The 23,289-nt window shown below is 41.3% G+C and overlaps 1 long non-coding RNA gene across 1 annotated transcript in view; it reads left to right on the top strand.

The window, feature by feature from the left end:
* The first annotated feature begins 540 nt into the window (after nt 1-540).
* LOC143269166 (uncharacterized) overlaps nt 541-23,289 on the top strand; it is a 280,184-nt gene continuing 257,435 nt past the window's right edge. Inside the window, exons 1-2 of the long non-coding RNA XR_013045562.1 lie at nt 541-724; nt 4,461-6,122. This is a non-coding gene — a long non-coding RNA (uncharacterized LOC143269166). The remainder of the gene's footprint in view (nt 725-4,460; nt 6,123-23,289) is intronic.

Here is a 23,289-nt window from a genome sequence, read left to right as displayed (position 1 = left end):
CCTGTTGTTTTTGCACAAGTTGATGTGAGCAGATTCACACTATCTGGTCTAATCTGAGCCATGAACACATCTGGCTAAGGGACATTTTTTTCCAGATGATGTCCCCTTTTGAAAGGACACCTGTTGAGGGGAGGGGCACATGCCATGGTGGGGAGAGAAGAGATGTTTCTTACAACATGGATGCTTCCAAAGGAAAAGGAAGTACCTAGCACTTCGTTTTAACTGTGGATAACCCTATTCTTGTTTATTCTTGGTACAAGTTGATTTGTTCTCAAAGGGATTCTCTTTGGGGCAATTGAAAATCACTTGCTGACTGGGTAGATCAATTCCACCTACTTGAAAGACAGAGGGAGGAGAATCACTTGAGACCAGGGACTACAATGAGCAACACAGCCAGACCTGACCTGAATTAGTGATAGAATATTTTAAAATGTAGTCGTATTATTGTGCTTATAAAGTAAATCACCTGTAAAATACAGCCAACTCAAGGAGCTATTTTGGTATCCAATATAAATCATTGCTGCTACTGCATATTGATGGATATACTTTGTCTTTTTAGGGGTGTGTTTGGCTCAGCATGGAAGCAATTATAACACACAAACTACAAACTACAACCCTGGGGACCAAAGCACCGACTATGGGATATTTCAAATCAATAGCCGATACTGGTGTAATGATGACAAAACCCTGAGAGCAGTGAATGCCTGTGGGATCCCCTGCAGTGGTAAGACAAGGCTGGTTAGAGGGATAGCAACAACCCCTGCTCTTATGTGCAAGAGCTGAGATTCTGTGCAGGAGGCATCACTGAAGGAAGCATGAGGAACCTGGGGAGACTGTCTGGACTGATAGAAAGTCATTGTTATTCACATCAGAGTTAGCCAAGGAAGACATTAGGATTAGGGCATAGCTTGGTGATAGAATGCCCTGCCTACCAATCAGAGGACCCTTGATTGCACCTCCAAAATCACTGAATGAATAGTCAATATAAACAGAGGCTGGCCAGGTAGCTCAGACAGAAGAGTCTCCTAAGGGTTGACCCTCAGCACCCACATAAAATCTGAGTTTGCTGACATGCATTTGTAGGTCGAGCACTGGGGAGTCAGAGACAGGCAGATCCATGGGGCTCACTGGCCAATCAGATAGACTAATCTGTAAGCCAGTTCCAGTGTTTCTGGGAGCTGGAGAGATGGCTCAGTAGTTAAAAGCACATGATGCTCTTGCAGAGGCCCTGGTTTCAGTTCCCAGCAGCCACATGGCCACTTATAATCATCTATAACTCCAGTTCAAAGAAATGTGGCATTCTTTCCTGGCCTCTGTGGGTTCCAGGTATGCATGTAATGACCAGACATACTTGCAGGCAAACAGTCATATACATATAATGAAATTAAAGAGATCTTTGACTAGGCAGTGATGATACACACTTTTAATCCCAGCACTCCAGAGGCAGAGGCAGGCAGGTCTCCAAGTTCAAGTGCAGCCTGGCCTACATAGCAAGATCCCAGGACAGTCAGGGATACCCATAGAAACTTTGTCTCAAAAAATAAATAAATAAATAAATAAATAAATAAATAAATAAATAAATAAATAAATAAATAAATAAAAGTAACAAAAAATGAAGAAAGTTTCTGGAATAATCTACTAGAGAATTATAAGTGGCTTATTGGTGATTTGTCCTGAAGATTTCCATTCTAGTCATTTAAATAGGGATTGTTAGGAATATTGGTGTAGAGTCATTTTTAACTGAATGAATTTTATCATAAATATTTCTAACATATACAAATGAAGATATTACTATAATAAATACCACATGACAGTGTACCACTAAGTCACTAGCATTTTGTCCAACTGACTTCTATGTGTATGTATTGATGTAATGTATGTGTTGAGAGATTTTAGAGTGAATTACTAGTATTAAATTTTGTTTGTAAACTCTTTAGTATGTATGTTCTGTAGCAGGAATCTTAGGATGTCTTATTAATAAAATCAAACCTGAGGCCAGTTATTGGGGTGAAATGCTGGATGGTCAGAGAGACAGAACAAACCACAGCTAACCTCACCTGGCCAACTTCTCAGCTGGTCTTGCTTCCTCAGACTGGAAGATTCTGTGTCCTCATCCCAATGGCTCTCAGCTGAATTGCTGCTTGAAAGCCTGAAGCTTAACCAGGCCAAATGCTTAACCAGCCAAATGCTTCTAGTTTCTGGTCCTTACACCTTATATACCTTTCTGCTTTCTACCTGGGATAAAGGCTTGCTTTCTGGGATTAAAGGCGTGATGAGTCACCATGCCTGTTGGTATCCTTGAACACATGGATTTCTGCCTCTGGAATGCTAGGATTTAAGGCGTGTGCTACCATTGCCTATCCTTTATGTTTAATATTGTGGCTGCTCTGTCTCTGACCCCAGATAAGTTTATTAGCATGCACAATATTTGGGGGAACACAATACCACAAAGTTCAATAAATCTAATTCTTAGATGGACATTTGTAGGCATAGTTTCTGTTGGGACCACCAGCCCCACAATAAATGCACAGAGACTTAATATTAATTATAAATGCTCAGCCAGTGAGTGCCTCAGGCTTGTTACCAGTTAACCCTTACAACTTAAACAACTCTTTCCATAAGTCTACATTCTGCCATGTGGCATTACCTCTCTTTCATCTTGAACCTCCTGTTTCCTATCTGTGTCTGACTGGAAACTCCTCTGACGCTGCCCTTCTTCTTCCCAGCATCCTTAGTCTGGTTCTCCCACCTAACCCTTATCCTGTCTAGCTATTGGCCAGGCAGCTTCTTTATTACCAATCACAGTGACATATATTCACACAGTGTGAAGGAATATTCCTCAGTCGTCATCTCATCTAACAAAATAACATAGATTTATGTATTTAAGATGAAACTTATTTAACAAGGAACAAATAAGGTTCATTTCAGGATTGAAGCCTGGGATGGTAGGACTTGAACACATGCCATGATGGGAACAATATATAATTTTTAATGCATGCATTAAATTGATCAGTGTTGTTCTATTTTTTCCAGTGTTGGAATTGAACACAAGACTTGCTACATTTTAGTCAAGCACTCTAAACAGTGAAGTATTAACTCCTAAATGTTAAATTTGGTGATGAAATTTTTTCAGGAGAACAAAGATGATGGAACACTCTGTTTAGCCGCTTAGCCTATCTTTAAAAACATTGTGTTTGGGGCTGGAGAGATGCCTCAGAGGTTAAAAGCACTGACTGCTCTTCCAGAGGTCCTGAGTTCAATTCCCAGCAACCACATGGTGGCTCACAACCATCTGTAATGAGATCTGGTGCCCTCTTCTGGCCTGCAGTCATACATGCTGTATACATATAAATAAATAAATCTTTTAAAAAAACAAAAACAAAAACAAAAAACAAAACATTGTGTTTAAAACCATTGACCCATCTGCAGTCATTGAAAGGTATTAGAAACTACAAGCAAAGAGGAACATCACTCCCACTTTGAGTGCTCAGAGAGTTGATGTAACTTGAAACCTTTGGAATATATTCTTCTAGACTATGAATCTATGCTGTAGGTTCATGTAAAGTTATATCATTCACATACATACTCACTTTACAACATATACAGATTTTACATTTTTACACAAATTAAATTATACTTACACAGATTCATGATATAGTTATTATTTAAAACATTATTCATAGCAACAAATAATGACCTGAATTATCATTTTAAAGAATGAATATAATTGCTGTAGCAATACTCTGTATCTTGAAAATACAATTCTTGAGTCTTAAAGCACCTGGGTGCTTCCATTTTACTGATTATGAACTATTCAAAGACCTTTATTCCTACAAGGCTTGTGCATTGTTTTCTTTCAAGTATTGATTTATCTTTCTGTGTGTGGGTGTTTTGCCTGCATATTGGACTTGTATGACTAGTATCTGTTGATTCAGAAGAGGGCTTCATCTTGTAACTGGAGATATCGATAGTTGAGAGCTGCCATGTGTCCTCTGGGAGAGCATCCAGTGCTCTTAGACACTGAGCTATCTGTGAAGTTCCTGATTTTCTTTAGGATAAATTCCACTGGAAGACCCAGGTGACAGTCCCAGAATGTTCTATTTCCCAGTGAGATAACAAAGTGGAACTTCCCTCATTTTAGCTGACAGCCCCATAGCCTCCAGTGACCCCTCATGACTTCAATGTGTTCTTTACTATTTAATCTGTGCTGGAATGCTAAGAACACTCTACACTCAAGTATATCCCAACCCCCTAGGGACTTTATAAATGAGAAATAAAATGAATTATACCATGTCACCTGCATAGAATCAAGAAAGGCTGTCTCCAATAATCACAGATGCAGGGACACTTTCAAAATAATTTTTTGTATGTTGCTCAGCATCACAGAAGAAAGCTGGCTGGATCTGAACTGAAAATGGCTTCTGTAACAGTCCTTGTCCTTCCTCATTCCTGTCTTTCAGCTTTGCTCCAGGATGACATCACTCCAGCCATGCAATGTGCAAAGAGGGTTGTGAGGGATCCACAAGGCATTAGAGCATGGTATGTTGGAACTCTGGGAGAGGGAACTGCTGGTTCTGTTGATAAGTGTGGTGAGTCTTTCTAAGACCCAAGTGTTATTCTGAGCACTGTGGCTACAGCTGGGGCCTTTCACTCCATCATTAGGTTTAGAGAATTGCTCCAGATTCTGAGAATTCCCACACATGACTGCTTCCTTCTCAGGCCCCCAGACTATTTGTATCACCAGTTAACAGTTCTGTGCCCATGATGTCACAGTGACATTGAGCATGCTGTGCTCTGCCCAGGGTTTGGAGAGGATCAAACAGCCTTGTAGACACAGCTCCGCCAGTCAGTAGCAGCTTCTGGGTGCAGCTGTAGCCTGGGTTTCACACTAGATCTTGGCCCAGAACACAAACTCCATTGGTGTCACTGTTACACTATTTCCCTCACAGGTTTGAGAATGTGTGTGACAGAGGACACAATTCTAACCATTTCACCCCGTCTCACTCTCCTCCACAGGTCAGCTTGGACAAGACACTGTCAACACAAAGATGTCTCCGAGTACATTGGCAACTGTGGAGTCTAACCGCTGTGTGCCTCCACCTCAGCTCACTCTGTCTCTTTGTCGCCATAGAAGTAGTTATGGGAAAGGTCACATTTCCTCGGTTTCCCCTTTAGACAAGCAGTCTTTTATCAGAAACAGGAGCAACATGGAGACTGTTTCCCAAGAGGCTTAATGCTGACTAATGTGTACACTGTTTTATGGAAAGCCTCCATTTTTCAGTTAGCCAATGGGGCAGATGCTGGTGACAGTGATCTAGCATTGAGTGTCACACACGTCTCTGTACATCAGCTCTTGACCTATGAAGTAATTCACATTAAGTTTCATCGGAATTAGTCTCCATCTCCCCACTGTTGGATAGACATACAGCAGATATGTAAGGAGACAGTAGATCTTGGGTAAAATGGCAGCTGTGTGAGCCCCCAGGCCTTGTGTGGGCTCAGCACCTAGACAGTGAAGAAGAGCCACTGTGTGGGGCAAGGTGGGTTTTTCAGGATTTATGGTTAGAACAAGATTCTGAGTGGATAGAGTGAGACTTCTCAACTCAGAAACTTGTCATGAAACATGTGACTGTAGCCGAAGATTTCTCTAGTCCTGCCTGGCCCACGGTCAGGACAAATCTCTCTCACCTGCCGATTCTGCAGCCGCTCAGACCCAACCAAGTAAACACACAGAGACTTATATTGTTTACAAACTGTACGGCCGTGGTAGGCTTTTTGTTATCTACTTCTTTTATCTTAAATTAACACATTTTTACTAATCTATACTCTGTGGCTTGCCGGTACTTTACATCTTGCTCCTCATTGTGGCAGCTGGCAGCATCTCCTCCACTCTGCCTTACTCTTCCCCCAATTTTTCTCTCTGCTAGTCCCACCTATACTTCCTGCCTGGCTACTGTACAATCAGTGTTTTATTTATCAATCAATCACAGCCACATATATTCACAACATACAGGACATCCTACAGCATGTGACCTTTCAGGTAATATCTTCTTAGAGCGGGCCCTTTTACACTGCATAAAAAGTAAATTCTCGGGCTGGAGAGATGGCTCAGTGGTTAAGAGGTTAAGAGGTCCTGGCTGTCAGTGGTTAAGAGGTCCTGGCTGCTCTTCCAGAGGTCCTGAGTTCAATTCCCAGCAAGCACACGGTGACTATGAGATCTGGTGCCCTCTTCTGGCCTGCAAGCATATATGTAGGCAGAACACTGTGCATAATAAATAAATAAATCAAAAAAAAAAAAAAAAGGTAAATTCTCAACTCATGTGTCAGTCTTTGTTAACCCTTGAGAGAATGTTCCCCAGGCCTCTAGTTGACCACGAAGTATTCAGAACAGGTTAGTGACTGTGCTAACGCTTAACTTTCTTAAAGTAGCTCCATGCATATCAACTAACTCTGAGACAGATGAGCTTGTATCAGCAAAACCAAGCACATTGTGAAAAACCACAAATAGCCATTACATGATTTCAATGCACAAAGCTTGTGTGTGTTTACTCTCATATGGTGTTCTGGGGTAAATTGTTTATATATTGGGAAAAACAACATGACACTGTTGATAGGGTCTATATCCATCACCTAAGCTTAACGAGCACCTACATCCTCACCGGCACATAGCATGTGCCTACATCCGCACCCACACACAGCCATTGCTTACTCCCTCATCTACACACTTCATGTAGACATGAAGACATTGCTACAGTGACAGCCAGATACCAGTGTGTTGTTCTAGCATTTAGATGCCATCACTTCCTTTCTATTTGTCCCCCTCTCTCTCTCTACACTATTCTATTGAGACAGTTTAAGGGGCACTAGAAACAGCATACTTTATTTTAAATATTTATATTAAAATAGTTTATTTTTGTTTTAAAATTCTTTATGTTCAGCTCCAAAAACTACAGCATTTTGTTTTTGTTTTTCAATTTTGTTTCATATATGTGGATCTTTTCCCTCCACACGTCACCACCTGCATCAGTGCCCTAAAAAGCCAGAAGAGGGCACCAGATCCCCTGGAACTCGAGGTACAGAAGGGGGTAAGCTGTGCTGTGTTCAGAATGGAACCTGGGCCTAGCAGAACAATGCTGGATAATCTGGACAATTCTGGGGCAGCCCTTGTGGTTCCCGCTCCTGCCTTTCAGCTTCCCTCTAATGACGTCACTCAAGCCTTAGCCTGTGCAGAGTGGAGTGAGGGACTCACAAGACATGTTTTACCTTTAAGAAGGAGAACTTGTCCCCCTGTTGTAGATCCATGCAGGGTGTCCCTCCATCCTTGAACAAACTTTTTATGGCAACTGATCGAGAGTCTTACTCTTTTAATTTATTCTTGTTTTAAGCATATCCAAGGCATTTAATATCGATTCAGTTCATAGCTATATCAGGGTCTAACTCCAGACCATGTTGTATTGCAGATGAGATATTTGGTGTCCCACAAGCATTGGAAGTGTATGTACTATGAAGAGGATGGGAAGGGCATGGGAGCTATGAAATTTGGCCTTCTGGACACAACATGGCTGCTGCACCCATAAATTCTCAGCAGCCAGATCTTCCTGCTCAAGAATGGACCCATGAGCATTTCATTCTGGGTGAGGGAGGCATGTGTGAGGCCCCATCTCTCCCAGAGGAGCAATAGGCAGTTAATGGCTGCTGGGGAGGGGAAAGGAGGAGAGGAGTTGCATTCCTCAGTGGTGAAGCCATTGGTAATTGCAATTGCTCAAGTGAGCAACATCCACCCATGCATGTTAATGCAAGCAACCATAACTTATGCTATGGGCACAGAAACACAAAAATCACTATTTTGTTTTGTCTGTCTAGTCAGTTTGCTCTAGGGAAGGCCTGTCTCCACACCCCATGTGCGGGAATTCCAGGCAGGCTACCACACCACATGGCATTGCACATGGGTTCTGGGTGGAGTTTGGTCCTCCATGTTTGTACAGAAGGCATGTTACCTGCTGAACCATCATCCCAGCCCCAGTTTTTTAACGGGAGAATGCAGAGGGACACAGGGTCTCAGGCAGCTGAGACATATCCAAGGATGACCTTGAACTCTGGTTCTCCTGCCTCTTCCTCTTGAGTGCTCAGACAACAGTCATGCTCCACCATCCCTGGTTTGATGATGGTTAAGGATCTAATCTGAGGCCTTGAGCACACTAGGTAAACATTCTATGGCCCAGACCTGCAGTTTGATATTCATGAACAGTCACCACTATATCTGGGATTAGGTTCTAAGTCCCACTGCAGTTGGGATCATCACTTTCTGGTCCTGGATTCTCCGACTGCCTTTTTTTCCCAGAAACCCCCGAACTGCTTGACACAACTTCCTCAGTCTTCTCTTGCTTCTAGACCATCCCAGCACATGGTTTGGTTCCCATCCTGTCCCACTCTCTCAATGTCTCTAAATTGGCTAACACCAATTTATAATCTAAGGCTTGGGTGGGACCTCCCTCACAGGATTATTATCGGGATTGTCTCACATAAATGCTGCAACTCTGTCCATAGAGCTCACCACACCCATAAATTGTGTTCTAGTCAGTATGATGATCTTCCTACAGCTGCTGTGAGGACAAGGATGATGTGTGCCTAGTTCATACCTCAACTCATTGTCTTGGCATAGGGCATGGATGAGAAGTTTCTGTACCCTGATATTAAGCCTTTCCACTGATATAGTAAATCATATCAAGCCAAATTCATAAGTCCAGGGTTAATCTGAGGAAAACATTCCTGGGTGGTCCCAGGAAACAAGAGAAGCCATGAGGGGAACCACAAGGGGAAGTCTGTGGGCCAGACCTTAAGTACCCTCTAGAGGTTGAACTGCTGCTGGGTGGACATTCTCAGGGGCAGGATCTGGGGACAGAGAGAGGTGGGGCCAAGATGGGGCTTCCACCTAAACATGCCAGATTCCTTGGGTATATGGGCACCAGATCAAGTCTGGCCTCATCCTGAAGACATGGGGTGATGTGGGGAGGAAGTCAGGAGTAGGTGGGGGTCCCAAAAACAGGATGTGTGGGTGAAGAAGGATTTGGTTAACTGTCACCCTGGAGACCTCAGGCACCTGTTCCTTGAGGAGGCCGAGAAGGCTTGGGAATCAGGGTAATTGTAGCCTCATAGAAGAAGTTTGGTAATGTTGCTTCTATTTCTATTGTGTGGAACAATTTAAATAGTATTGGTATTATCTCTTCTTTGAACATCTGGTAGAATGCTATGTTGAAACCATCTGGTTCTGGGCTTTTTTGGTTGGGAGATTTTTAATGACTGTTTCTATTTCCTTAGGGGTTATTGGTCTATTTAAATAGTTTATCTGGTCTTGATTTAACTTAGGTATGTGGTACCTATCCAGAAAATTATCCATTTCTTTTAGATTTTCCAGTTGTGTGGAGTAGAGATTTTTGAAGTATGACCTGATGATGATTCTCTGGATTTCCTCAATGTTAGTTGTTATATCTCCCTTTTCATTTGTGATTTTGTTAATTTGAATTCTCTCTCTCTCTCTCTCTCTCTCTCTCTCTCTCTCTCTCTCTCTCTCTCTCTCTACCTTTTGGTTAGTTTTGATAGGGGCTTGTCTATCTTGCTGATTTTCACAAAGAACCAGCTCTTTGTTTCATAGATTTTTTTGTATTGTTTCTATTTTATTGATTTCAGCTCTCAATTTGATTATTTCCTGGCATCTCTTCCTCCAGGGTGACTTTGCTTCTTCTTGTTCTAGAGCTTTCAGGTGTACTGTTAAGTCACTAGTGTGAGATTTCTCCAACTTCTTTATGTGGCTATAAATTTTCCTCTTAGCACTGCTTTCATAGTGTCCCATAAATTTGGGTATGTGGTATATTCATTTTCATTGATCTTTAGGAAGTCTTCAATTTCTTTCTTTATTTTTCTCCTTGACCCATTGGTGATTCATGTGAGCATTGTTAAGTTTTCATGAGATTGTAAGCTTTCTGTAATTTTTGTTGTTGTTGAAATCTAACTTTAAACCATAGTGGTATGATAGAACACAGGAGGTTATTCCAAATTTTTTGTATCTGTTGAGATTTGCTTTGTGGACAAGTATGTGGTTGATTTTAGAGAAGGTTTTATGGGGTGCTGAGAAGAAGGTATATTCTTTTTTGTTAGGATGGATTGTTCTGTAGATATCAATTAAGTCCATTTGAGTCATAACATCAGTTAAGTCCTTTATTTCTCTGTCAAATTTCACAGATCTGTCCAGTGGTGAGAGTGGGTGTTGAAGTCTCCCACTATGAATATGTGGGGTTTTATATGTGATTTCAGCTTTAGTAATGTTTCTTTTACATATGTGGGTGCTCTTGTGTTTGGGGCATAAATGTTCAGAATTGAAACTTTATCTTGGTGGATCTTTCCTGTGATGAGTATGTAATGTTTTTCTTGATCTCTTTTGATGGATTTTTAGTTTGAAGTCTATTTTGCTGGCTATTAGAATAGCTACACCAGCTTGCTTCTTAAGACGATTTGATTGGAAAGACTTTTCCCAGCCTTTTATTCTTAGGCAGTGTCTATCTTTGAATTTGAGGTGTGTTTCTTGTATGTAGCAGAATGATAGGTCCTGCTTTTGTATCCATTCTGTTAGCCTGTGTCTTTTTATAGGTGAATTAAGTCCATTGATATTAAGGGATATTAATGACCAGTGACTGTTTATTCCTGTTATCTTTTGGTGGTAGTGTGTGTGTACTTCTCTTCTTTGGGGTTTACTGCTGTGGGGTTATCTATTGCCTGTGTTTTTGTGGGTGTATCTGACTTCCTTAGATGGGAATTTTCCATCTAGAGATTTCTGTAGGGCTGGATTTGTGGATAAGTATTGTTAAATCTGGTTTTGTCTTGAAATGTCTTGTTCACTCCGTCTATGATGATTGAGAGTTTTGCTGGGTATATTAGTCTAAGCTGGCATCCATGGTCTCTTAGTGTCTGCATTACATCTGTCCACATCCCTCTGGCTTTCAAAGTCTCTATTGAGAAATTGGGTGTTATTCTGATGGGTTTGCCTTCAATAGACACTTGGCCTTTTTTTTTTTGCTGCTCTTAATATTTTTGTTATTCTGTAGGTTTATTTGTTTATTTATTATGTGGTAAGGGTACTTTTTTTGGGTCTAGTCTATATGGTGTTCTATAGGCTTCTTGTATCTTCATAGGTATTTCCTTCTTTAAGTTGGGGAAGTTTTCTTCTATGATCTTACTGAATATATTTTCTGTGCCTGTGAGTTGGTATTCTTCTCCTTACTCTATATCTATTATTCTTAGATTTGGTCTTTTCATGGTGTCCCAGATTTCCTGGACATTTTGTGTTATGACTTGGCTTTGGTATTTTCTTTGACTGATGAATCCATTTCCTCTATTGTATCCTCTACACCAGAGACCCTCTCTTCCATCTCTTGTATTCTGTTGGTTATGCTTGCATCTGTGTTTCCTGTTCGTTAACTCAGATTTTCTATTTCCAGAATTCCGTCTCTTTGTGTCTTCTTCATTGTTTCTATTTCCCTTTTCAGGTCTTGACCTGTTTCTCTCACACGTTTCATTGCTTTTCATGGTTTTCTTTAAGGGATTGATTACTTCCTTCCAAATTTTTATTTGTCTTTTCCTCTATTTCTTTATAGATTTCTTCCCATTGTTTGTTTGACTTTTTCTCAATTTCTTTATTGATTTTCTCCACTTTTTTGTTCATCTTTTCCTCAATTCCATTTTTCATTTTTTCTTGAAAGGCCTCTAGCATCTTCATGATGCTATTCTTTTTTTTTTTTTTTTTTTTTTTTTTTTTTTTGGTTTTTCGAGACAGGGTTTCTCTGTGTAGCTTTGCGCCTTTCCTGGAGCTCACTTGGTAGCCCAGGCTGGCCTCGAACTCACAGAGATCCGCCTGGCTCTGCCTCCCGAGTGCTGGGATTAAAGGCATGCGCCACCACCGCCCGGCCATGATGCTATTCTTAAGGTCGTTTTCTTCTGCTTCTTCTACCTTGTGATGTTCAGGTCTTGCTGTTGGAGGAGGGCTAGGTTTTGGTGATGCTGTATTGCTCTTTATGTTGTTGCATGTACTTCTGCCTTGACATCTCCACATCTCCTTGTCTAATAATAATCAGAGGTGCCTGTGTCTAAGGGAGTTGCTGTTGGTCCACTCTGTGATTGTTGTGTTTGTATCTCAGGGGGACCTTCTGGGTCTAATCTCAGCTCTTGGTCTAATTGGGGCAGGCAACTTCTCTGTCTCAGGGAGCTGCTCTCGGGTCAACCCAAGCTAGTTGATTCTGTGATTCATTCTTGGTCTTATCAAGACTCTTGGTCCAGTCACAGCTGACAGATTCTTTGGTTCAGGAAGCCTCTTTTGGTCCAATGAGAAATGGCAGATTTTATTTCTCAGAAAGCCACTCTTGGTCTAATGAGGGCTGGCAGATTCCCTGTCTCCTGAAGTTACTCTTGGTCCAATGACTGTCGTTTATGCCATGGAGCTGCTCCTTGTGGTTGGTCACTGCCCATGGTGGCAATGCCAGTGGAGGAGCATGCTGATTAAAAGAATCATAGCCATGGTTACCTTGTAGAGCTTTATGGGGTGGGGAGATAGAGGGGGGCTGATGGCTTACAATCACAGCTCTTTGTCTAATGAGAGCTCTCTCTTTAGGCCCAATGAGAGATCCCTCTCTCTAAGCTGGACAAGAGCTGGAGGTTGCTTTCCAAGCCTCAGGAAGTGTGGGGGTCTCGGGTGGATCGGTGGGGGGCAGGGAGTGTAGATTGTAGGGTCTGCTGGGGGTCTTTGAGAAGGGGAACCTTCCTGCAGGAGCCCTGCCAGCTGCCTGGCAACTGGGGCTGAGTTGGGCAGTGTTCCCGGGGAGCAGCTTGGGCAAGGGAAAGGTCCTAGGAGCAGGCCTCCTTGGGTATGAGAGGTGGAGGTTGGTTTCCAAGCCTCAGGAAGTCATCCTTTTTTTTCTATTCATCTCTCTCACTCTCTCTAACACTGAGTTTTTTTCAGACATTTTAAAGTGCACTAAAATAAGAACATCATGTTTTATTTTCAAATTAATTATTTTCAGCACCAAAAACTACAGTGTTATTTTTTAATCTATATTGTTTTATGTGTATGAATGATTTGCCTCTACACATCACCACATGCATCAGTGCCTTAAGAAGCCAGAAGAGGGCACCAGATTCCCTGGGACTTGAGGTACAGAAGGGTGTAAGGTGTGCTGTGTTCAGAATGGAACCTGGGCCTAGCAGAACAATGCTGGATAATCTGGACAATTCTGTGGCAGCCCTTGTGGTTCCCGCTCCGGCCTTTCAGATTCCCTCTAATGACGTCACTCAAGCCTTAGCCTGTGCAGAGTGGAGTGAGGGACTCACAAGACATGTTTTACCTTTAAGAAGGAAAACTTGTCTCCCTGTTCTAGATCCATGAAGGATGTCCCTCCATCCTTGAACAAATTATTTATGGAAACTGATTAAGAGTTTTACTCTTTTAATTTATTCTTGTTTTAAGCATATCCAAGGCATTTAATATCGATTCAGTTCATAGCTATATTAGGGTCTAACTCCAGACCATGTAGTATTGCAGATGAGATGTTTGGTTTCCCCAAAGGATTTGAAATGTATGTACTATGAAGAAGATGGGAAGGATGTGTGAGGCCAGCTGGATGACAGGGTCTTACATTTTACCCCAGGGTACTCTTGATGAGTGATGGATAAGAGATTTAGATAGAAGAATAGAGGGGAGAGAGACAGAAAGAAACACAAGATAGCCTTGATAGGGACTGGATCCTAATCAACTGGCCCTTTCTGTCTCTTCTAAAGAGATATGTACAGGAATTCCATGGGGTGCAGCAAAGGCCTTCCCCCTGACTCCAAGGGGCTTCTAGACAATGCCCTGGGCCTCATACACATGCAGAACATCTCTAAGCTCTTCTAGTAAATATGTTCTTCATGCATTCACATTTTTATTTTATAATATAATTTCTATTATTCCCTCTAATGATTTCCCGTGCTCCTATTTTTTGAGGTCTTCTTCCTAAATGTTTGCTTTGACCTGTCTTTCCTATTAATAGTTTTTGGAAAGTATGTGGTGATTTTTGATTGATTTTCAATACCTTAAACACTGAGCAGCCAACTGGAACATCTGTGACCTGTGTATGTGACAACAGAAGCAAATGAGTAGAACTGGCCATTTCATTGGAAGTCACAAGTATTATCATCAAAATGTCATTTCTCCCTCTTGAGATGATTATCATAGAAAGGAGTCATTTTGAATCCTACCTGGAGGTAGTTATGTCAGGCAGAAATCAAGTTTCTCCAAAGGGGCAGGTTGAGAACGGTCCTGGCTTAGGGCTCAGAATGCAGGTTTTTATTTTATCTCCACATTTACATTATGACATTATAACTATGATTTTAACCACCCTATCTCTCTTTACAGGTGTGTTTTTCTTACTATTTTACAAGAGGGTATGCACAAAGGTCTACTTAGTCATATAGGACACCAACAATAGATCAAAGTAACAATTCACCAAAGTCCAACCCAGTGAACCTAGGAGTGTAGTAGGTTTACTTACAGAATCTAAATATGGTATTACTTAAAGACTCATAAGTAACCTAAACAACTAGCTGCTCCACTGAAAATTCCCACCCACTATGAATGACCACATCATGGAAGTTGCATTATGGAGTTGCCCCACTCAGCTCACCTACATTATACTCAAAAATCCCCCAGAATCACTAGCAGTTGGGAAAGGACAGAAGGGAATAATAGCTGGAATCCATGATGAGGGTCCCGGGATTCTCTCTTCCTTTCCTACTAGAAGTGCTGACAGCCCTAAAATCATTGCCTGGCTAGTCCACACTAGTCTACTCCGCTCATGACAAGGCTGCCAGGTGAACTCTCTACACCAAGATGGTGATCATTTTCTGCCTGAAAGAGAAAGCCACACCACAGAGCTGAGATCTACATGTGTTAGTATGTACTCTGCCACTGAGCTACATCGTGGTCCTGCAGCTGGGCCTTGATCTCAAATCCAGAGTGTCCAGTTCATCCTCTCCAAAGGGTGATTGTCCCTTTCTTCCTTTGAATCTTGTCCTTCCTGGGAAAGAAGAGCAAAACATTTAAATTGTCAAGTCCCACTTGACCTGTTGAATGGTTCTGATGGGGGTAATGTAAAATTTGAAAAGATAGCTATGAAATATAGACATAGGTAAAGAAAAAGACAGGCAAACAGGAGAGCTTCAAGAGGATTCTGGGTCAATACCACAGACATGAGTTTTATTACAGCCATTATTTTTTTAAAGTTTTATTATGTATACAGTGTACTGCCTGCATGTATGCCTGCAGGACAGAAAGGGCACCAGATCTCATGACAGATGGCTTTGAACCACCATGTGGGTGCTAGAAATTGAATCAGGACCTCTGGAAGAGCAGTCAGTGCTCATAACCTCTGAGCTATCTTCCCCAACCCCTACCCAAGCCTTTAAATATAAAGGCAAGGGAGGTGAGAAAAACCACCCCTTTCAAGGACATCACAGTTCAGGGTACAGAGTACAGCTAAGTGTAAACACCTCTTTAGTATCCAAATTGTCTGGTGACCACACCCTAGGCCAATATCCTATTACCCAGCCTTGCATGGGAGAGAAACAAGCTCAGACTCTCTGACGTTTAGTCAAGATGGAAACAATCCACAAGCTAGGGTCTTTGTGGGCCCCCACAAATTCCCCATTCATTATAATATAAAGTGTCCATCAGACCCCTCAGATGACTGTGCCTGTCTTATGTTGCCTTCTTCAACCATTCAGACTTACTCGTCCTTGAAACACACTTTTTGCCACGTGTGCTCTGTCTTAGGTTGACAGGGGGCAAGAAAGACTTACCTGTCTCTGACTACCAGCCTCTGGCAAGGGAGAGTGCAGAGCTTAACTCTATGCAGCTCTGAACCAGTTTTCCACTAAGAGCTTGCAAGTAGTTTCAATAATCACAACAACACACCTGCTCCTTATGGCTGCTATACCTCCTAGTAAAAGAGTAGAGGATGATCAAGATAGAATGGCCTTTTTAAATGATGCAGGATGTCCACAGCAATTTTAGCTGCATCAAAATCCAACTTGGCCTGTTTTAAATCAAGAAACTCCTGAAGCAACCACATCAAAACTAAGGACTCCTTGAAGGGCTTAGACTTACCTTTATTGGCTGTGCCTCCCATGGGAGGCCTTGCCTTCTTGTGAGTGGGAGTGCAGGGTAGGTTGGAAGGCAGATGCTAGGAGGATGGAAGGAGGGAAGAGGGGGATCTTTGGTGTGTAAAATGAATGAATAAATTTTCATAATCGAAACTTTTTCATAAACAAAACTGAGGACTCTTTTAGCATCATACCAAATTCCTCTCAGATAAGTTCTAACCTCTTTCCATCAAGAAACACTTTCATTGTAAACAGAAGAGGGTTTACACACACCTAGTTAAATTTAGACTGACATTTCAAATGAGCTCTTATTTTTAACAATTGTACTACTTCAAATAAAGCATTCAGATCATGCCTCATTTTTACAACAATGTCTTAACATTAACAGGTTAATAATCCAATTGAAATATGAATTTAGCAGTAATTTAACAATTTATCAATTGGTTAAATTACAATTCTCAACAACTTCTATCCAAATCAAGGGCCAAGAAAATGCTTTTCTGGTGGGTGAGGTATGAGTAACCCTATAATTCTGAACCTTTTCTCTTCCCTCTCCTAAAGTCCAATGCATTGCTGCCACCCACTTCCAAAGATACATTTGAGCTGTCCAGTCCCCAGGTACCAAATAGCAGCAAAACTTTTGTTCCAACTCCTGCTCATGAGGCCTCTCTAAATTGATTGCTTGACCAATCTAGCATACTGCCTCTATAACAGTGTTTGATATAATGAATCTCTTTCCCACAGAGGTGAAACCATGGCAACTGTTCTCCAGGTCTTCTATTGCCTCTAGACAATCAGAAGATGAACAATATACTGGCAAAGGTGACCTCCACATCCCAAGATGTATTGTGGGTAAATGGCCAAACACCCAGTCACAAACAGATAGAATTCCTCGGCCAGATTCAGAATCACTGGGACTCACAGAGGTCTGGCAAATTTGAGCAGCAGGTCTCTCAGGAAGCCAGGAATCATTCCTTCTGTCCCAAGAATGTAGGATATAACACTGGAGGATAAGGAACACAGGTTCAGCAAATCTCACCTCTATTCCTCTGGGGGAGAGTCAGCAATGACAGTGTCTTCAGGGCCAGCATTCCTTTGTTCCATACACCAAAGGACTCAGGCAGCCATAGAGCTTCCTTTTCTTCCTGTGAAAAAGTATAGACATACCCTCAACCCCATATTAAAACAGGTCCAGGAACTTTCCATATTCCAGAGCAAGGATCTTTCCTTTTCCCTGAGCAAAAGTTGCTCCATGCCATCATGCCAAAATCTATCCATGGCAGATTGCTCATGGGCATCCACATTCCAAAATTTCAAAATGAAGAGGGCATGATTCATTGCCTTATGTGGTGATTGATGGTACAACTAACCCCTGTTAATTTTTTGATGCTGTATCTTGAGACTACTATGGACTCCCTCAATGATGCCTTGTCCTTGAGGATTATAAGGAATGCCTGTTTTATGTTCTGTTTTCCATTTGGGAAAAAAACTGCTGAAATAATTTACTAATGTGTACAGATCCATTATCAGTTTTAATAACTTTTGTTATTCCTATATAGGAGAAACATTCCAGGCAATGAGTAATTATATGCTTAGTATCTTCCCCAGATTGTGCACTGGCCATCAAAAATCGTGAATAAGTATCTATTGTCACATGCACATATTATAACTTACCCAATTCCACAACGTGAGTAACATCCATTTGCCATAAATGATTAGGAAGAAGGACTCAAGGATTTTCCACAAATTGAGGAACAGGCAAATACTGCAGACATATCCCACATTTTTTTAATGATCTGATGAGCAACTTCCTTGGTAAGGCCAATGTTTTTTAACTTCTGTCATTCTGGTGATGAAGGGCATATGACTGTGAGCTAATTCTACCTGGGAGAAGATGATAATCTGTGTTAATTTATCAGCTGATTCATTACCACTAACCTAAGGTCCAGGAAGATTTGAATGAACTCTAATATGACCCATAAAGTGTAAATTTCTTTAATGAATGGCATCTTGAATTTGTTGAAACTGCATCCAACCTGACCGTTATTAGTACCATTACTAGTTTCTATAAATTGAAGAGCTCTATAAATATACTGACTAACTGTATATAAATTAAATGAACTATTTACCAAAACCTGGAAAACCATAGTTACATCTCTCAATTTGACTATCTGAGCTAAAGCTGGAATTGTTTGTACTATGTAACCTTTACCATTGATAACATAAGCAGCCCTCCCATTGGAGGAACCATCAGTCAAAACCAGCAAAGCATCTCTTACAGGATCTTTTTTCATCATAACCTTAGGATATATAAAGAAATGCATTTGGGCAAATTATAACAATTGATCAGCTGGAAAATGATTATCAATTTGGCCCAAAAACTGAGAAAAAGCAATTGCCCAAGATTCATTTTTTTTTAATAACCAATCAACTTGTAGTTTAGTAAAAGGAACACTGATCACACTGGGTTCTTTACAAAAATGTTGTCTAGATTCTATTCAGCTTTTCTGTACTAAATAAGTTACTGATTTATAATAAGAGTTTAATACCTTAACTGGCAAAACATGAAGCTGTAAACATAAAAGGGGCCATTTTGTCATAATACTACGGTAGAAGTATGTTTAGTGGGCACAATATATGCTTGCCAATGTTGATCACAATTAATACAACATACCTAATGATGATGAATAGCATTCTCAACCTGTAAAGGAACCTGCCTACTTGTTCAATTAACTGTTTGGGTGAATTAGAATCACTATCTCCTTTTAAATATCATTAAGTGTTCCAAATCACTGGGAGATAATTTTAAGTAAAGTAATAGCCATTGGATGTCCCCTAATAACTTTTGAAAATCATTTAAAAATTTTAACCCATCCTTTCTTTTTTTTTTAAAGATTTATTTATTTATTATGTATACAGGAGAGGGCACCAGATCTCATTACAGATGGTTGTGAGCCACCATGTGGGTGCTGGGAATTGAACTCAGGACCTCTGGAAGAGAAATCAGTGCTCTTAACCTCTGAGCCATCTCTCCAGCCCCCTAACCCATCCTTTCTTATTTGTAATTGTTGAAGCTTTAATTCCTTAGGGTATAATACATGTCCTAGATATTTAAAAGGAGACTGTCTTTGTACTTTCTCTGAGGCTATTACTAACCCTGCATGAACAAGAACCTGCTGAAGGTGTCCATATGTGTCAAGAAAAATTCCTTCATTTTCACTGGCAAGCAAAAATATCATCCATATATTGAATAATATAAACTTGCAGAAATTGATCTCTAACACCTGGGGTAGCTTGAGCCACTCATTTCTGACACAATGTTGGACTATTAGCCATTCCCTGAGGCAAAATGATCCAGTGAAATTTCTTCATAGGCTTTTTAAAATTAACTGGTGGAATGCCAAATGCAAAACGTTAACAATCTTGGGGGGGCCAAAGGAATGATATAAAAACAATCCTTTAAGTATAAAATAATTTTATAAGTATCCTTTGATATGGCCGCAGGGGAAGGCAATCCAGGCTGCAATGCTCCCAGTGGTTGCATGGTCTCATTATTTTCCTTAAATCAATCTTGTAATAATCTCCATTTTCCAGACTTCTTTTTTTTTTTTTTTTTTTTTTTTTTTTTTTGGTTTTTCGAGACAGGGTTTCTCTGTGTAGCTTTGCGCCTGTCCTGGAACTCACTTGGTGGCCCAGGCTGGCCTCGAACTCACAGAGATCTGCCTGGCTCTGCCTCCTGAGTGCTGGGATTAAAGGCATGCGCCACCACTGCCCGGCACAGACTTTTTAATTAGGAAAATAGGAGAATTCCAGGGAGAATTAGAGGGCTCAATATGGCCCTATCTTGCTGTTCCTAAACTAACTCCTGGGCAATTTATTATTTTTTTCTTCTGTAAGGGTCCAATGATCCATCCACACAAGGTCATCAAGTTATAGGATCTGCATGGAGTACAGGCTGCCCAATGACCCTTCCTGAAAATGCCCTAATCCAGCTCTATTAGTCCTTTCTTGGGGAAGCAGAGGTGATGCTTGGCTGCCGCTGTTTTCCCCAACCCCTGATCAGGTAACAGTCTTGTTGAAACATTCATGTAGCATGAATCTTAAAGAGTCTTATTAATAAAATCAAACCTGAGCCAGGTATTGGCATGAACTGGAAGATCAGAGAACCAGAACAAACTACAGCTACCTCTGTTGCTGGAGAGCTTCTCTCCAGGTTCCCCAAGCCCCGCAGTCCCACAATCCACTTATAAAGTAATCACTCAGACGCTTATATCACTTACAAACTGTATGGCAGTGGCAGGCTTCTTGCTAACTGTTCTTATAGCTTAAATTAATCCATTTCCATAAATCTATACCTTGCCACGTGGCTGGTGGCTTACCGGCATCTTCACATGCTGCTGGTCATGGCGGCGGCTGCAGTGTCTCTCCGCCTCAGCCTTCCGCTTCCCAAAATTCTCCTCTCTCCTTGTCCCACCTACTTCCTGCCTGGCCACTGGCCAATCAGTGTTTTATTTGACATACAGTCCATCCCACAGCACTTCCCCTTTTCTTTTTTTAAAAAGGAAGGTTTTAACTTTTATACATCTCCAAAGCCAGCTTGGTATATTTGGGAATTTGGGCGTAGCTTCTCTTACTACTTCCTGCTGGAGGGGGGCGCTGTATCTTAAGGGGACACAAAGATAATTTTAGGATCATGGAGTAGTCCGTGAGACTGTATCGTCTGAGCCAGTTGCCTTGAAACGATTCTGGATGTTGGATCATCTGGGCCATGGTGTCATCGGAGACCTTTCAGGTGGTCTTGGCTGGTCAAACCTGATGTATCTTAATCTGGAACAAATCCATAGCCTCTGGCTTTCTGTAGAAACAAAAGCAGAGCCTCCTTTCCAAAGCAACATATCCTTACATCCAAATTTTGAAGTTAAGGTACCTTTAAAATACACATTTTGGCATAACTCAACAGCTTTTGCAATCAAATGTTTCTCTTCAGTTACGAATATCAAAGAGAACATAATCCAGATTCTCTGTGTGGTAGCCATCTTTATGTGGCTTATTTTTTATATTAGCTTGATCCTATTGCTTTAAACTGCAGCCTTTTAAGCCTGAAACGGCGCTGTGGCTGCTGGCTCCGCCCACTTCAGCTTCCCAACATGGCGGTGGTACATTTTCCGCCAGCTCTGGGAGCCATCAACTCTCAGAAATAGTGGGTCTATGCTTCTTATCAAAGCAGCGTGTAGCCCAGAAACCTCTTTTTGTTTTGTACTAGCAAAGGCTAAATCCACCATGCAGCTTAATGTGCCACTTGCAGAGGCCTCATTCCCGCCATACTGCAGGTCAAGCGCACACGCCAGGAACCTGCCAGTAACTCAAACCGGCAGGCTGCCGCTCATTTGAGAGAGACAATTAGGAACTGTTTTTAGCTCCGTTTTAGAATCTTTTTTCTCAGGTTTTAGGTGGAAACTCTTGCCAACACATTGGGCGCCATTTGTAGCTTGAGTTTTTCTGCCTTGCCCACAGTCAGGACAAATCTTTGTCACCCGCCAGTCCCACAGCTGCTCAGACCCAACCAAGTAAACACAGAGACTTATATTGCATACAAACTGTATGGCCGTGGCAGGCTTCTTGCTAACTGTTCTTATAGCTTAAATTAACCCATTCCAGATGTTGATGTAACCAACCGTCTTATTAAATAAGAAACACAGAAACAATGTAAAAGAGAAAGCCGAGAGGTCAGAGCTCAGAGCTAAAATCTCACCCTTCCTCCTGCTGTCCCAGCTTCGCGAAAAGAGAGCTACTTCCTCTCGGTTCGTATTTTTAAAGTATGTTGTTCTGCCTTCTCATTGGTTGTAAACCCAAACACATGACTGCCTCGTCACTGTCTGAATGTACAGCCCCCTAGGTCTTAAAGGCATATGTCTCCAATGCTGGCTGTATCCCTGAACACACAGAGATCTTATGGGATTAAAGGCGTGTGCCACCACCGCCACACTCTTGCTATGGCTCTAATAGCTCTGACCCCCAGACAACTTTATTTATTAACATACAATCAAATTAATATTTCAGTACAAATCAAAATAATATTTCAATACAATTAGATTACCACCACATTTCCCCTTTTCTATTTTAATAAAAAGAAAAAAAGCAAAAGGTTATGACTAACAAAAGAAAAACTATATACAAAAGTACAATAACTATATACAATATATACAAGTAATAAATACCTAAACAGGTATTTGACGAATCAGAGAAAATAATTCCATTATCTATCCTATTTTGGTAATCCCAAGATGTATCTAATGTACTTTCTATCCTAATTAATTTTCAACTATAACTAACTAATCTTCAACCATAACTAACTAATCTTCAACTCCCTCAGAGACCCAAGAAGGGAATAATTAGCTAACAAAAATAAAAACAGGAAGTGCATGCAAGCAACTTCCAAAAAAATTTTGTGAGTTGACAGAAACAGCCAGCTGCCTGGGCAGTCACCTGAGGTTTCTCCGCAGTGTTGGGGCATCATCTTCAGCCTATAGGCTTAGTGTATCTGACAGACTCATTTGTGAAGTAGGATGTACACAAGGTCAACAGTTCAACCTCACATTGGGTGAGAGCAGTCCACGTACCAGAAACACCTGAATTCCACTAGTGTCCTGTCATGATTCAGGATTTTAAATTCTGGAAATTGTTGACAGTTTTTTAATTCAGCTGTCCATTCTTCTTGGCTGTGTATATATGGCTTCATCTCAGCATCCCCTTCTTCTCCACATCCCTCTATTAAATGCCAGTCTACTTTTGAGAGGCATGAGCTTTCAGCTGCTGTTCCATTGTACAACAGAATCCATCGGCCCTCTGCCTGTTAAGCTGCCTTCGAAGAAAAGGGCACCGTACCTTTTCCGGATGCGAAGGCCACTTCAGGGATGGGGCCATATTGTCCTGGCCTCGGAAGATGCCTTTTGATAAAGCCATAACCACACTTGTTTTGGCAAGAATCAGTAGTCCCTTGTTTCGTGATCTGTCTGTCCATTTTGTCCTGTTGATTCGAGGATACTTTGTTGTCCAGTGGCTAACTTTTGCCAGAATGAAAGTTGACTCCATATGCAGTTTCTTCAA

This window comes from Peromyscus maniculatus, chromosome 18 (genome assembly GCF_049852395.1).
Source record: "Peromyscus maniculatus bairdii isolate BWxNUB_F1_BW_parent chromosome 18, HU_Pman_BW_mat_3.1, whole genome shotgun sequence".
Taxonomy (NCBI): Eukaryota; Metazoa; Chordata; class Mammalia; order Rodentia; family Cricetidae; genus Peromyscus; species Peromyscus maniculatus.
The sequence above is the reverse complement of the archived record's forward strand: the minus strand, read 5'-3'. Positions and strand labels throughout refer to the sequence as shown.